Below are 13777 nucleotides of genomic sequence, written 5' to 3'. Positions count from 1 at the left end.
ATTAGCACAGAAGTCACCCAGAATGCAGTGTGGTGGGCCCCTTCTCTCCCAGACAGTGAAGAGGCCATGCTCATTGAGAAGCTGGGCAATTTCCCATCTACAAGGCCCAGAAAACTAAGTGCCTCTGGCTCGTGTGGTGGGGAGTGAGGTGAGGGTCCTCACTCACATCCCTGGCCTGTAAACTTGGGACCCGGTGCTGCCCGGCCACTTCATGTGGCCTCCATCTCACCCTGAGTGATTTCAATCCCAATTTTATCAATAAAAAATACTGAGGGCATACACCTTCAATATTTACCATTTTTATTTGTCAGTCATACTTCAATGAAGCTGAAAAATTATTTTTATGTCATTCTGATTACAGAAATAAAGAATTTGACTACTGGAAGGGGAAGCAGGTACTTGATCAGTGTCACGCAGCTATTAGGTGGTAGAATTAGGATTCAAACCAAATCTGTGTATATCTCCAGTCAGCCACCGTGAGAGGGAGTAATAGAATTCACATTCTTCTGTTAAGGTTCTTCCGATGAACACCTAGGGCAGTTTCCAGCCTTGGATCTCTCTGACCACAGAGAGAAATCTCCTTTCACCTCCATGTCACTACCAGGAAGACGAGGCTGTTCTGTGCTTATACAGACTCCACAATTCGGAAGTATCTACAAGAAGGATGAGATGTGTGGGTCGCTTCCGGGCATCCTGAGCTGAGTGCAGACAGTGCATCAACACCATCCCATCCCTCCACTTCCTGGTCACCTGCCAGATGAAGGTCACAAGGCTGTGCATCCTGGGTGGACACTAAACACCCGCATGCCAAGCATGCCGCAGAAATTCCTTTCGCTTACACAACTATAGGTTCTGTAAGAGCTGCCAACTACTGCAGCATCCCCCACCGGGCTGCTAGGATTACAATCTCCTTTGCCTGCAGGTCTTTGGAGCATTTGTTTTACCATTCTCTCCTTCTCAAAACCCTCTTATCCCTTCACCACGAATCTCAAAATGTGAGACAGTCTAACCACGCATCGCCCTGTCCCTGAAAATCAGCTTCTCCCCTAGGGGTGCCTGTTCCATGTTCCTGACCAAGCCCAGAGGAACATTCAATCGAGAGAAAGGGGCATGTGTCGTGGAGACCAGTGGAGCCTGCTGCTACCTCTAGTTAAAACGCACAGGCCTTAAGACACGGATGACCTCTGGGAGGGTAAATCTCAAACAGGACTAATCTCCAGTGGTTAATCCAATTAGTGAAAATGCTAGTTTTTTGTTTAACCAAATAGCCTAGGAAGCCTCAGGTGAGGCGACCATCATTGGTAAAGAAAGGTTTTAAATACTGCACAATTCATAGCAGTATATATATACAATTTTGTTAGAATATCCAATAGTCTCTATCTTTCTTCATAGGGTGAGCAGTGAGAACCAGTCACTGGTGTTTCCAAAGAGCCAGTTCTAAGTGATCCCACAAAGAAGTGGAAGAGCAGAAAAGACTTACCAGTTATAGATAACTGAGAGAGTTCACTTTATGAAGGGAAGATACTTAGTCTTCTTTTCTTTTGACTAGATACACACGCATCCGAAAATTCAAAAGGTATAAAAGCACATTGGTTGTTAAAAAACCCCCCTGTCCTCCAGTCACTGGGTTATTAGTCTCTTGGAAGCATCTCATTGGTTTTCCTGAGTTTTTCCATAGACACTCTGTACCAGAGGTTCTCAAAATGGGATGTGAGCTGCCTGCACGGACTGCATGTCTCTCTCCAACTCCAGCACTAGTGGAGTCAAGCTGGGAACTTGCAATTGTTGGTGGTAGGAACTTACACCATGGAAATTGACATTTGTACAAACCTTGGGTTCTGGGCTTTTTTTTTTTCCTTTTTGGAGAGCCAGTGTATCAGCACATCCAAGGCCCTTTCACAAGGCCCATGAAATCAAAACTATTTTCATTACACTGGGGTGCTGTTACCTCCTTCATTTCACAGGTGTGCTACATGATACTTTATTATGCAAAAGATTGAATACAGGGGCAGATATGAAACCTCAGCAGTCTTCGATTAAGTCAGAAAAGATTTGCAAAAGATGAAAACAATACCACTTTACCACTTATTTTCTTTGGAAAAATATTTTTTTTCCATAAAAAATAGTATCGACATTAATTCATGATCCCCTGGAGAAGGGCATGGCAATCCATTCCAGTATTCTTGCCTGGAGAATTCCATGGACAGAGGAGCCTGGCGGGCTGTAGTCCACAGGGTGGCAAAGAGTGGGACATGACTGAGTGACTAACACTTTCACTTTTCTTTTTTTGTAGTGGATTTATTTTGGTTATTTTTCAATGAATTGGTAAATAAATATTTAAACTTTTTTAGTTTCTACCACGTAAATATAAACAGGAACCCATATAAACAAAAGTTTTTGGGGGGTCCTCAATAATTTTTAAAGGTAAAAAGGGATCTTGAGACTAAAAGGTTTAAGATCCTTATTCCTTGCTTCTTTGGCTTAATGTATCATGGAAATCTCTGTATCACTTTTTATTTTAGTTTAAGTTCCCCCAGAAGCAGATTTTGATACAAGGATTTAGAGAGAGTAGTTTCTTTGGGAGAAGACAGAGAAGGGCTGAAAACCAGTAAGGGGGCCTGTTAATGGGCTTCCAGTGGGTGAGCTCCTGACTGAAGACAGCACTGAGGTGCTAACGGAGATGTCCAACGGGGTGTGGTGTGAGCAGAGGGGCTCCCCAGCTCACCTGGGCACCCCTGGAAGGCGGAAGCCCTACTGTGCCATTCCCTTCCAACTCCTCACCACACTGCCCAGTGCTCTGCCACTCCACAAAGACAACGCAAAAGACGGCCACCTACACCATGGAAGAGGCTGTGCTAAGAGCTCTACTAAGTGCGTAAGCTAACAATCCTAGGAGGTAGACCCTCTTCTTAGGCTCATTTGACAAGTGAGGAAACTGAGGCAGAGTTTCACAGGCAAACGGGGCCTCAGAAATCATCTTGGGTGGCTCAGTGGCAAAGAGTGCAGGAGACATGGGTTCGATTGCTGGTCCGGGAAGACCCGACATGCTGTGCAGCAACTGAACCCGTGCGCCACAACTACTGAGCCTGTGCTCTAGAGCCCAGGAACTGCAACCACCGAGTCCACTCACCCTAAAGCCTGTACTCCGCAACAAGAGAAAAGCCCGTGCAGCAGTGAAGACCCAGCACAGCCAAACATAAACAAATAAAATTATTTTTAAAAAAGAAATCACCTTGTTTAATAGGTGTGAAACCCAAGTCTCAGAGAGGTTAGTTAGTAGCATGCTCAAGATCCTACGTTGGAGTCACTCCCAGGAGCCCTGTGCTTTATTGGTTACACGCCCCACTGTGTGACGGGTGATGGTGGGGTGACTGTCTGTGCAGAGGGGATCGACTGACCGTACAGCTTATTTACAGGGATCGAAGCCAACACAGGGTAGAGATGGGAGGGCCTGGAGGATGAAGACGGAACTCTGGGAACTTCTGTTGGGAGGGGAGGATGGGTAAATACCAGATGATAACAGTAACAGGAAGGAAAGAGCAGTCAGAACCTCAAGGTTAGAAGATATTACATTAAAATTTCTATAACAACCGTAACTCCCATCTAATAAACACAAGCCGCATGCCACATCTGTGTAGAAGACCACTGGTGCTTACAATTTTGTGACCTGTATACAAATAATTTTAAATTGACATATACTTACAAGATTTTCCCCCCTTTGGGGGAAGAAATAACGTTAAAGTACATGCTTGAAGAAAATATTTGCTCTGGAAATAATGCTGCCAATGTTTAAATGGGTATATTTTGATCTTCGTCACTTCCAGCTCCTAAAGACCTACAGCCAATCTTTCTGTCACTGAGAGCCCCACACACTTGACAATTATGATAGGAAACAAGCAAAGGTCAGAAGAGCAAAGAACCTGGGCTGGGGGTCTTTAACTTTGAGCTGATCTCAGGTTAAGCACAGGCAGGAACTCGAGTGTCAGGCTGAGGAGATCCTAGGGCAGAGTAAGCCCCCTGTAACTTCAGTCACTAATGGTGGTGGTTTAGTCACTTAGTCGTGCCCAACTCTTGTGATCCCATGGACTGATTGTTGCCCTGCCAGGCTCCTCTGTCCATGAGATTTTCCAGGCAAGAATACTGGAGTGGGTTGCCATTTCCTTCTCCAGGGGATCTAATTACTCATAAATCCCACAAAAAGCTGCAGAAAAAATGGAAGGGACAACAAACTCAATATGACCTGGATTGAGATCACCTTTGATCACTACTGTTATTTCCAATATATAAAGTTACAAAGTCAACTGCTAGACATTTTTCCCAACACGACTTCAAAACCTCTATTGACAGGAAGAACCGAGCATTAAATTGTGTGTAAAGATTCAAAATCAATTGTTCATCACAGCGCCACATAGTCAATAACAACATACTTCAAAGTTCACTGGGGTTATCTCTAGGATATAATCAAAAATGCCATAAAGCAGACAGAAGAAAACATTCCAAAATGTTAATTACCTCCAATTAGGATGATTATGGAAAATTTTTTTCTTCAGTTTCCTCTACTTTCCAAACATTCAGTAGTGAGCATGCAATTCTTTGAAACTGAGGCATTTTTTAAATAAAAAAATAAGAAGTTTTGCAATCTTCACTGCCTAACCATGTCATATTCTGTTATACCCATAACAGCAACAAGCTAAGAATATAAAATCAAATCCGTTCAAGCACTGAAATTACTGATGCTCTAAGAAACAATATAATAACTGACAAACTAGTGCAGACCTTTCATTTTTTAACTGTCCCTGAATTACTGACTCTGAAAGTGTAAAAAGCTTCTCAGTATGGAGTATGGGGGAGATCAGAAAAAAGTATCAGCTCAAAAGCCCAGATGTGAACAAGAAGGTGAAAAGATCAGCTTTGAACACTAAGGAAATATCGTTTCCTGGTGGGTATATTTTAGGCTTCATCAGTTCATTGCATGATGTGTGGGAGTGTTTTCGAAATAAGCCAAATCCATTCATGGGATGGGGAAAAAAAACCCCAAGCCTGGACCAAGTACTCTGGATCAGGGATCCGAGCTGAGCGCTGAAGTCAGGGCATTTAGAGTCTGTGGTTGTCCAGGGAAGCAGCGTAGCAATTCTCCAGCCAGGCTTGCTGGGTTCCTGCTTTCTGGATGACGGCTGGCCCCTTCAGGATTCTCTCAGGTCTATGCCCGAGTACCTTGGGAGACTTCTTACCCACACCTGGAGCCCTCCTTCTCTGACTCCTCAAAACCAGACTAAACTGGGCAAATCAGGGGCCTGCTCCAGGGGCCACGGCTCCAAGGTGAAGCAGCAGGATGCAGAGGGGAGAGGGGAGGGGAGGTCTGGGGAGCTGAGGAGTGGCTGGGCCACAGAAAAAGGAAGGAGTGTGCTGAGGTCACCGGCTCAAAGTGTGTAATGAGTCATACGAGAATCTGCCAGAGAGGTGGGGTGGTGGGGTGTCTTTGTTAGGAGTTGGACGCAAGACCACAGCAAAGTGAGCAGGGGGCACCTGGCGTGGGGGTCCCTTGGCAAAGCCTTCTGCCCTCACAGGATCACTGGGCTCTTGGGTTCTTCCCTAAGCGCCCTACAGGTTTCCAAAGGAAAACGTCCTCCAGGGCCACCCTCAGGGGCTGGGAGTCACCTGAGGTGCCTTAGTTGAGAGAATCTAGCCCAGGCTAATCAGAGGCTTGCGGCTGCCCGAGTCACACAGGACAAGCACCAGGCCCAGAAATGGGAAGTACTTGGGCTTCCTGAAACCTTGACGTGCAAACCCCGGCCAGCTGAGTCAGAACTGCTCCACCGCCTCAGAAATGTCCACAGGACTTAGGACTTGCCTCACAATGAGGTTAGACTCCGAGACCTGGCCCAGCTGTGCACCCTCAGGCCACCCTAGAGCAAGTCCTCTTGACCTCCATTCCTGTTTCCGGAAGCAAAGTGAGGCGAATTTGCATTCCCCGAGGGTCTCCTTGAGAACCGAAGCCCCAGAACGGGAGTGGTAAGAGCCTGAGACTTTGAGGACAGTGGCTGTGCAGCCCCGCCACATACAAAGGGTAAAGCAGGGAGAACAGCCCAGACCATTTCAACGGTGTTATCAACAAAATACATGCCAGGATTTAAACAGTTTATACTTCGGGCTTCCCCGGTGGCTCAGAGGGTAAAGAATCTGCCTACAATGTGGGAGACCTGAGTTGAGTTGATCCCTGGATCAGAAAGATCCCCTGGAGGAGAGCATGGCAACCCACTCCAGTATTCTTGCCTGGAGAAGTCCATGGACAGAGGAGCCCGGCGGGCTACAGTCAATGGGGTCACAGAATCAGAAACGACAGAGAGACTAAGCACAGCATCTGCTGTTAATGGAAAGCCACATGATCTGACTTTGTGAAACCTCGCCATTGCAGGCCATACTGATTTTTAAAAATTAAAACATAGAAAAGGAGGACAGGGGTGGGATGGGGTGGAGATTCAAGACGGAGGGGACATATGTACACCTATGTCTGATTCATGCTGATGAATGGCAGAAACTAACACACTATTGTAAAGCAATTATCCTCTGATTAAAAATTATTTTTAAAAAAGGAAGACAGCAGCTAAAATTCATGTAGCACTAGCTCTAAGGTCTAAGTTTTACACGTTCACCTGTGCAATCCTGGCAAAAATCCTCTTACTTTGCAGACAGAGTAGAAGTGGGAGGCAGCAAGCTGTGCCTCCCTTGGAGTGCCACAGAGAGCAAGGCGAAGGAAAGAGGTGGGGTGGACTCATGCTGGCTTTCCAGCAAGAGCTGGGACTGAAGGGGGCTCAACCATCCCCGCTTGGCTTTCTCCCTTCCTTACTGAGCACACATCTGTAGGCTGGGCTCAGATGCAGAAGCAAGTCAGCAGGCCAAAAGGGCCTTCAGCTTACCAAGTTCAGCTGATTAGTACAGTTAATCTGGAAGAAAATGGAACTCCCTACTAAACTTCAGGGGCAGACAGACCTGGGTTCTTATCTAACCCTGGCTTCACCTATGTTTAGCTTCTATCTCTGGGCAAGAGGCTTACCCAGCCAAGCCTCGGTGCTTTCTTCTGTAGTAGGAGCTGCACACCACTACCTTACCTCCTAGACTCTGAACACTACAAAGTAGAAAGTGCCTGGCACACAACACTCAGTAAATGTTACTTAGAATAAAGTCTTTTTTTTTTCCCTTAAAGATATGTAAGTGCATCTTAATAGCAGATATTTTTAAAAACTAAAATAAAATGGTTTAAAACTTTAAGTTTTGTAACGTTTCTTTCAAATAAAAGAAAAAAGAAACATTACACTGGAAAGGGAGAAATCAAAATGCTCTCCCTAAGGACAGGAAGAATGTTCCCATGCCACCCACCCTTGCTGGGCTCAGTCTCTGGGTCTGCAGGGATGGCTGGGAGCCTCGGTGCTCTCAGAACCCAGCCCTTTAGGCAGTGGCATCCTGCCCATGGGACTTGCAGGACATGTTTGTAATTTGTCTTTATTTTTAGACACATCTGCAAATGCAGTTTGAAAAATACCAGTCTGCAGAAAACCAGGGTAATTTCCCCCCACCGAGTTTTTCTAAAGCTGTAATTGTCGCTTCCCTCCTTACTGTGTCAGAGCACAGCCTCATCTTTCGGCTCACAGCGAAGGACAACCTCACAGCCTGCGATGTGGCGTCTCACCCTTCAGACACCGCATCTTCTGAATGTGACTAAATGTGACGTCTTCCGCAGCTAAGGGCTTCTGCTTATTAAGCTCTCCCTGGCCTCACAAAGGACTGGCTACCTCCTTCGACATCAGTGGTAGGAGGTGTCAGACTCTGCTTTTAACTTTAACCTTAGCGTCCAGAAACTGGGGTCAAGGAGAAAAGGAAGGCCAGCATATCCCAGCAGCCACCCACGTGATGGACTGGACAATGGTGACTAACTTTCCTAGAGATATAAGCCGAGTTTCCTCTATACTTCCCACTTTTATAAATGTGTCGTCTTGTGACCACATGAGCTAATTACTAAACCACCACATCCTCAGCCTCCCTCCTTCAGTTTACTAGCTCCATGCTCAAACCAACAGCGCCCTGCAAATAAGAAAAGACCAACTGAGCAATCAGTGCCTTTACAGATACCGATGCAACGGTGTTTCACCGGCCATTGGTAACTGAAAATCAAATGAGAGGAGAGAAGAGGAAAGGTGGCGGTTAGTAGAGAACAAAAACCTTGCAAGGGCTGATTTTAAGAACAGTCAGCCTTCCAATCTGTGGGTTCCTAATCCGAGGATATGGAGGACTTGCTGTAAAAGACTTTGAGCATCTGGCGATTTGGAATCTGAAAGCGGCCCTGTATCCAATTCCACACAAATATTGAGAGATGGCTATACATGTGTTTCAGGTGGAATTAAAAATGGAGGGAGAGGGAAATAGAACTGCCATACGACCCAGCAATCCCACGGCTGGGCATACACACCAAGGAAACCAGAATTCAAAGAGACACGTGTACCCCAATGTTCATTGCAGCACTGTTTACAATAGGTAGGATATGGAAACAACCTAGATGTCCTTCGGCAGCCGAATGAATAAGACAGCTGTGGTACATACACACAATGGAATATTACTCAGCTATTAAAAAGAATGCATTTGAATCAGTTCTAATGAGGTGGATAAAACTGGAGCCTATTATACAGAGTGAAGTGAGTCAGAAAGAAAAACACCAATACAGTATATTAACGCATATATATGGAATTTAGAAAGATGGTAACAATGACCCTATATGCGAGACAGCAAAAGAGACACAGATGTAAAGAACAGACTTTTGGACCCTGTGGGAGAAGGCGAGGGTGGGATGATTTGAGAGAATAGCACTGAAACATGTGTATTACCATATGTGAAACAGATTACCAGTCCAGGTTCGATGCATGAGACAGGGCGCTCAGGGCTGGTGCACTGGGATGACCCTGAGGGATGGGATGGGGAGGGAGGTGGGAGGAGGTTCAGGATGGGGGACACATGTACAGCCATGGCTGATTCATGTCAGTGTATGGCAAAAACCACCACAATACTGTAATTAGCCTCTAATTAAAACAAATAAGTTAATCAAAAAATACATAAGTTGAATAAATGAAAAAAAAAAAAGGAGGAAGAGTATTTACCAGGTGAGCTGCTGAGAAAACTCAGCTGTAAAACAACAGTGTGTGGGACTTCCCTGGCAGCCCAGAGGTTAAGACTCCATGGTTCCAATGCAGGGGGTGCAGGTTTGGTCCCTGGTCAGGGAACTAAGATCTCATAAGGTGCAGCCCAAAAAATAAATAATTAAAAAAAGAGAAAAACAACAGTTTGTAAAATGTCTGATCATTCAGTGACTAATATACCAGGCATTAACACCAGTCCAAGTGAAATTGCACCACTCCTGTTTGACACATTGAAGGCCTGATGCCAGGGTAGAGAGCCCTTAGCTAGGCATGTGCAGGTCATGTATGGCAGCTCATTCCAGAAACCACGACAAGAGCCTGGACTGAAATAATAATGCTGCAAGAGATACTGGAACATCAGAAGGGGAAGAGCCACTGTTCAATCTGCCGAGGAAAGAAACAGCAAGGTGATGCTCACAAAGCACATAAAATATCCCTTTGTGTGTGTCTATGTGACTTTAAATTTTATTTTTTTAAATTACCATACAGTAAAATTTACTCTCTGGTTGGGGGGGTGGGGAGGGAGAGGGCATACAGTTCTATGAAAGGTAACACAGATATACACATCCCTGTAGCCACCATCAAGAGGATACAGAAAAGTTCCACCATCCCAAAAGCTAATTCTACAAATAATTCCCCCAAACTTGCTTTAGCCAATAATAGGCACAATGAATAATAGGGGAGGAACCATAATTTGTCATCAAAATTAAGTGCCAGGAAAAACAAACACATCACACTCCAACCTCCCATACACTGAATTTTTTTGCTGGTTGACTAGCAGCCTTCATGTGTCTCTACACTATAAAATTTGAGGTTATTTACAAGCCACATCCCTCTATTTTTTCACCGTGGAATCAATACAATTCATAAAAGCATGTTATTTCTTGTTGCTTCAGGGCTTTCCAGACAAGTGGCTGGTGGGACATTCCTGCAGGAGATTAAAATTTCACCTAATCAAACCACTGTTGGGTAGACTTCAGTTCTCTTCTTATTAGACATTTTACTCTTCTTTTGCTCACTTTAGGGATGCTTAAGAACTTACAAGTTTGAAAGTGGGTAAAGTAAATGTGTCTAAGTGGTACCTTTAACAGACTATTGGGATGCTGACCAGCTTGTCTACTAGGTCCTAAGTGGTCCTGCTTTTGGAGGTTACTAGTGCTTTGTGCGTGATGGGAGATGGGAAGGACATAAAACTTTGTTAAATTCCTTCAACAAGGAGATGGCCTCTATGGCAAAATCCACGTTCAGTTGTGCAGTTGTTATGTGATAGATATTTTAAAGGCTCTGGTTCTTCCATGGATTTATTTCAAGGGCCATGCACATGCCAGCCCACTAATAGGAACAGGATGCACTGGTCCTCTTTCTCCTGGAATCCAAGAGGTTCTCCATATTCATTTAGCAAAAATTTACTGAGCACCTACTAAGTTATCAGATCCTGGGTTAGTGGCTGGGGATGTAAAACTGTTAAGATATAAAATCTCACGCAACCTCAGTACTGAGGGAAGAGACATGAAACTGTAAACTAAAGATGGATGGTTTAAAAGGGGTGTGGAGGAGGAAAGAAAAACCAAGGGGGGTGGGATTGGGAGTGTGCATAACAAAAGAAACCCTCCTCAGTCTCAGTCCTTCTGGGCCAACAGGAGCCAGCCCCAGCCGGAGAATTCACTTCCTTGCCTCAGTTTCCCACAGCCTCAGCTTTCGAGCACTCCATGTGTTGCCCCGTGCCACGGGGAACAGTTAATAAGTTACAAAAGTTACGTTAAGGTGAACTTGAACCTTTCCAACGCTGAAGTGCACAGCCCTCTTCCGCACATCCTCGCCCAGCTGGCATTTGAGTGTAAAATTCTTCCAGACAGGCCACCTGAGCACTCAAATTCCTTTACCTCTGCAAAAACACCTTGGGAAAAAATGTTTCGGCACGCAAGGCCCTGACGGGCTCTGCATCACAACTCACGGGCGCGGCGTGCACCAAGTCTGCGTGGGAATCACGTTTACAAGAAAGAGGGAGGGGGAGGTCACGAGGGGCGGCGGGCGCCAGGGCTCCGGTTCCGCGGCCGGCCGGGAAGGCCTCGCGCCAGCCGGGCGCACGCCCAAGGCGCCGGGCCCGCCTCCAGCTCCCGGGCAGCGGGAACCGCGAACCGTGCCGTGGACGGCCCGGGAGGGAGCGCTGCGCCCCCTGGCGGCGGGGCCCGTCCCTGTCCGCTGCCGGCCGCCAGCCGTCGCCGCCGCGGGCCTGCCTCGCTCCATTTGCTGACTCCGGAGGCAGCGTCCCTCCGAGCGGCGGCTTCTCGGGCCTCCCGCTCCCCGCTCCGTATCTTCCTCCAGTCCCCGCCCCCTACTCCGGCTCTGACACCCCCCTTCTGCACGCCGAGCCCGTCCCCAGCCGCAGCCCGGCGGAGCGCGGACGCCGAGTCCGCCGCTGGCTTCGCAGAGCCTTCCGGCGGCCCCGGCCGCTCCATCGCGGCGCCCGGCGGGGGTGCGGGGCCGGCGCGCGGCGCGAGTGGGGCGGTGGCGGCGCGGACTGTTCCACTGCGCGTTTCCCCCCCCCGCCCCCGCGCGGCGCGCGTGCTCCCCGGAACGCCATGGAGCCGCCGCGTTCCGAGCGGGCACAAAGGGGCGCGCGGCACAATGGGCGCGGCGAACCCGTGGGCGCCCGGCGCCCGCTCCGGGGACTCGGCCCTGCGCGGGGGTGGGCGCCCCTCCCGGCGAGCGCTCTCCGGGCAGCCCCCCTACGCGTCCCCTCCCCTGCTCCCGCCCCCCACCCCGGCATGGATGTTGCAGCCACTCGCCCGTCCGTCTGCTCCGGAGCCGCCGCCACCGCGCGGCCGGCTTGAACCGCCCCGCACTTACCTGGGACACGAGTTCTGTACTTTGCAGAGCGGGCCCGCGCCGAGTTGGGGCGCCACGTGGGGGGTAGGGGGAGCGCGGGGCTGGGGAGTGGGGGCCGCGCGCGGAGGGCCAGGCCGGGGCGGCCCGGGGAGTTGCTGGGGGCAGCGGGCGGGCGCCGTGTATTTTCCCCTCTCTTTGTGTGTGTCCGTGCGCTGCGCTCTCGCGTGACGTGACGGGACTCCGTGTGTCATTTCCGCACAAGGACACAGGAGCCCCCGCTGCAGTGGAACCACAACCCCTCCGCCCCCACCCCCAGCCCGCCCCTCCCCCTCAGCGGGGCACACGCGGGACCGGCGGCGGCGCTCGGGCGTGAACGGCCGCGGCAGGGAGCTGGGGCGCGCACTCCGGGGACCCGGGCGGCCCAGCGCGCTCATCCGGTGCCGCGCCGCTCCACGTGGGCCCGCGCCCGCTGCCCGGGGCGGGGGGCGGCGGCCGCGCACCCACGGTGCGCCGGGCCAGCGCTGGCTAACAATGTACCCTGCACATCGTGTGTTCTCCCCCCGCGACTCATATCTCTACAACGTGGTTCCTCAGACCGGAGGAGTTTGACCTGAAAAGCCTCTTTTTCTACTTTTTTTTTTTTTTTCCCTCCGCGGATCGGCGACTGTGCGGGGCGCCTCCCCCCGCGCCCGCGCCTCTCTCGCATTTTTTGCTATCTCGGCCGTGGCCCTGTCCCTCCGGGCGAGTGTTCCCTCGTCCGATCGGCACAAAGACTTTGGGGCGCGGGGACCCGGGTGGCCCCCGCGGAGCCTGCATGGAGTCTGGCGGGCCGCGGGAGACTGACCCCGGCGCTGGGAAACACTGGCTCTGGCCACTCCCCCAAGTAGGGTGGCCGCCCTCTCTTGTAAGCCTAAGAGCTAAAATCTGCCTTCTGCTTGTAACCCAAAGTTTTGAGGTTTGAGGCTGCGGAGCCTGAGATTCAGAAGTGCGCGGGCTCACAGACCCACATGCCACAGACAAACCCACGGGATAGCTGCGCCGAGCGCTTAAAATAGAAAAACACGAGTCACCAACTCAATAAAGGCTCATTCTTTCTACTCCTGACTCCCGGACTGGAGATTCCAAGTTGATAAATAATGAAACCTACCCCTCGGGTATTTTCTCAAGTCTCAGTGACTTAAAGAGATGTGGTGTATGAGGGTCAGGGAAGCCCAACCCAACAGTTAAGCCACGTTTATATTTAAGGCAAACAATGAGAATGTAAATTTTAAAAAATCCTTTAATTTGCGGGTCGAAGAAAGTATAAAAAGAAAAATGCAAATGATCCCATCTGCTGCTCACAGCTGACTGGCTGCAAGGGAGGACCATGTGGCCCGGCCCTGCGCGGTCAGTGAATTGGTAGAATAGATTTTAAAAGAAGGCATATGCTGGCTCCTTGCTGCCGGGGCGCGGGGAGGGTTTGAATTAACGTATAGTTTTGCATTACGTATCCTCTTCCAGACCGTTCCAACTGGGAATTTAGCAATTATGCAAGTTCTTCCCCTTTGGGTTTGAAACCTATAGGCAGGAGGTTACCTAAGACCTTTGAGGTTCTACGTGGAACATTCTCGAACTGATTTCGAACAGTCAGTACTAATTGCTATGCAAAATTAGCAAGCAGCAGGGAGAACCTAGCCCTGCGTCCAGGGGGTGTTTTATAAAAGAATCCATACATGCTCAGTGTCATTCAAAAGAGGATGATGAAAAGAATGGGGCCGAGATAG

General features: G+C 49.0%; 1 protein-coding gene across 4 annotated transcripts in view; it reads right to left on the bottom strand.

Annotated features, from left to right (window-relative positions):
• BEND3 (BEN domain containing 3) overlaps positions 1 to 13777 on the bottom strand; it is a 46912-nt gene that overhangs the window by 16085 nt on the left and 17050 nt on the right. For 3 of the 4 annotated variants that reach the window (XM_081526859.1, XM_081526860.1, XM_081526863.1), the window contains exon 1: positions 12036 to 12217. The exons of the other annotated variant lie outside the window; for it this stretch is intronic. The gene's annotated coding sequence lies outside the window, so the exon portion shown is untranslated. Of the gene's footprint in view, positions 1 to 12035; positions 12218 to 13777 lie in introns of those variants that run through there. 4 annotated transcript variants of the gene reach the window in all.

Source organism: Giraffa tippelskirchi, chromosome 9 (assembly GCF_054371585.1).
Source record: "Giraffa tippelskirchi isolate mGirTip1 chromosome 9, T2T-mGirTip1v1.2.pri, whole genome shotgun sequence".
NCBI lineage: Eukaryota > Metazoa > Chordata > Mammalia > Artiodactyla > Giraffidae > Giraffa > Giraffa tippelskirchi.
The sequence above is the reverse complement of the archived record's forward strand: the minus strand, read 5'-3'. Positions and strand labels throughout refer to the sequence as shown.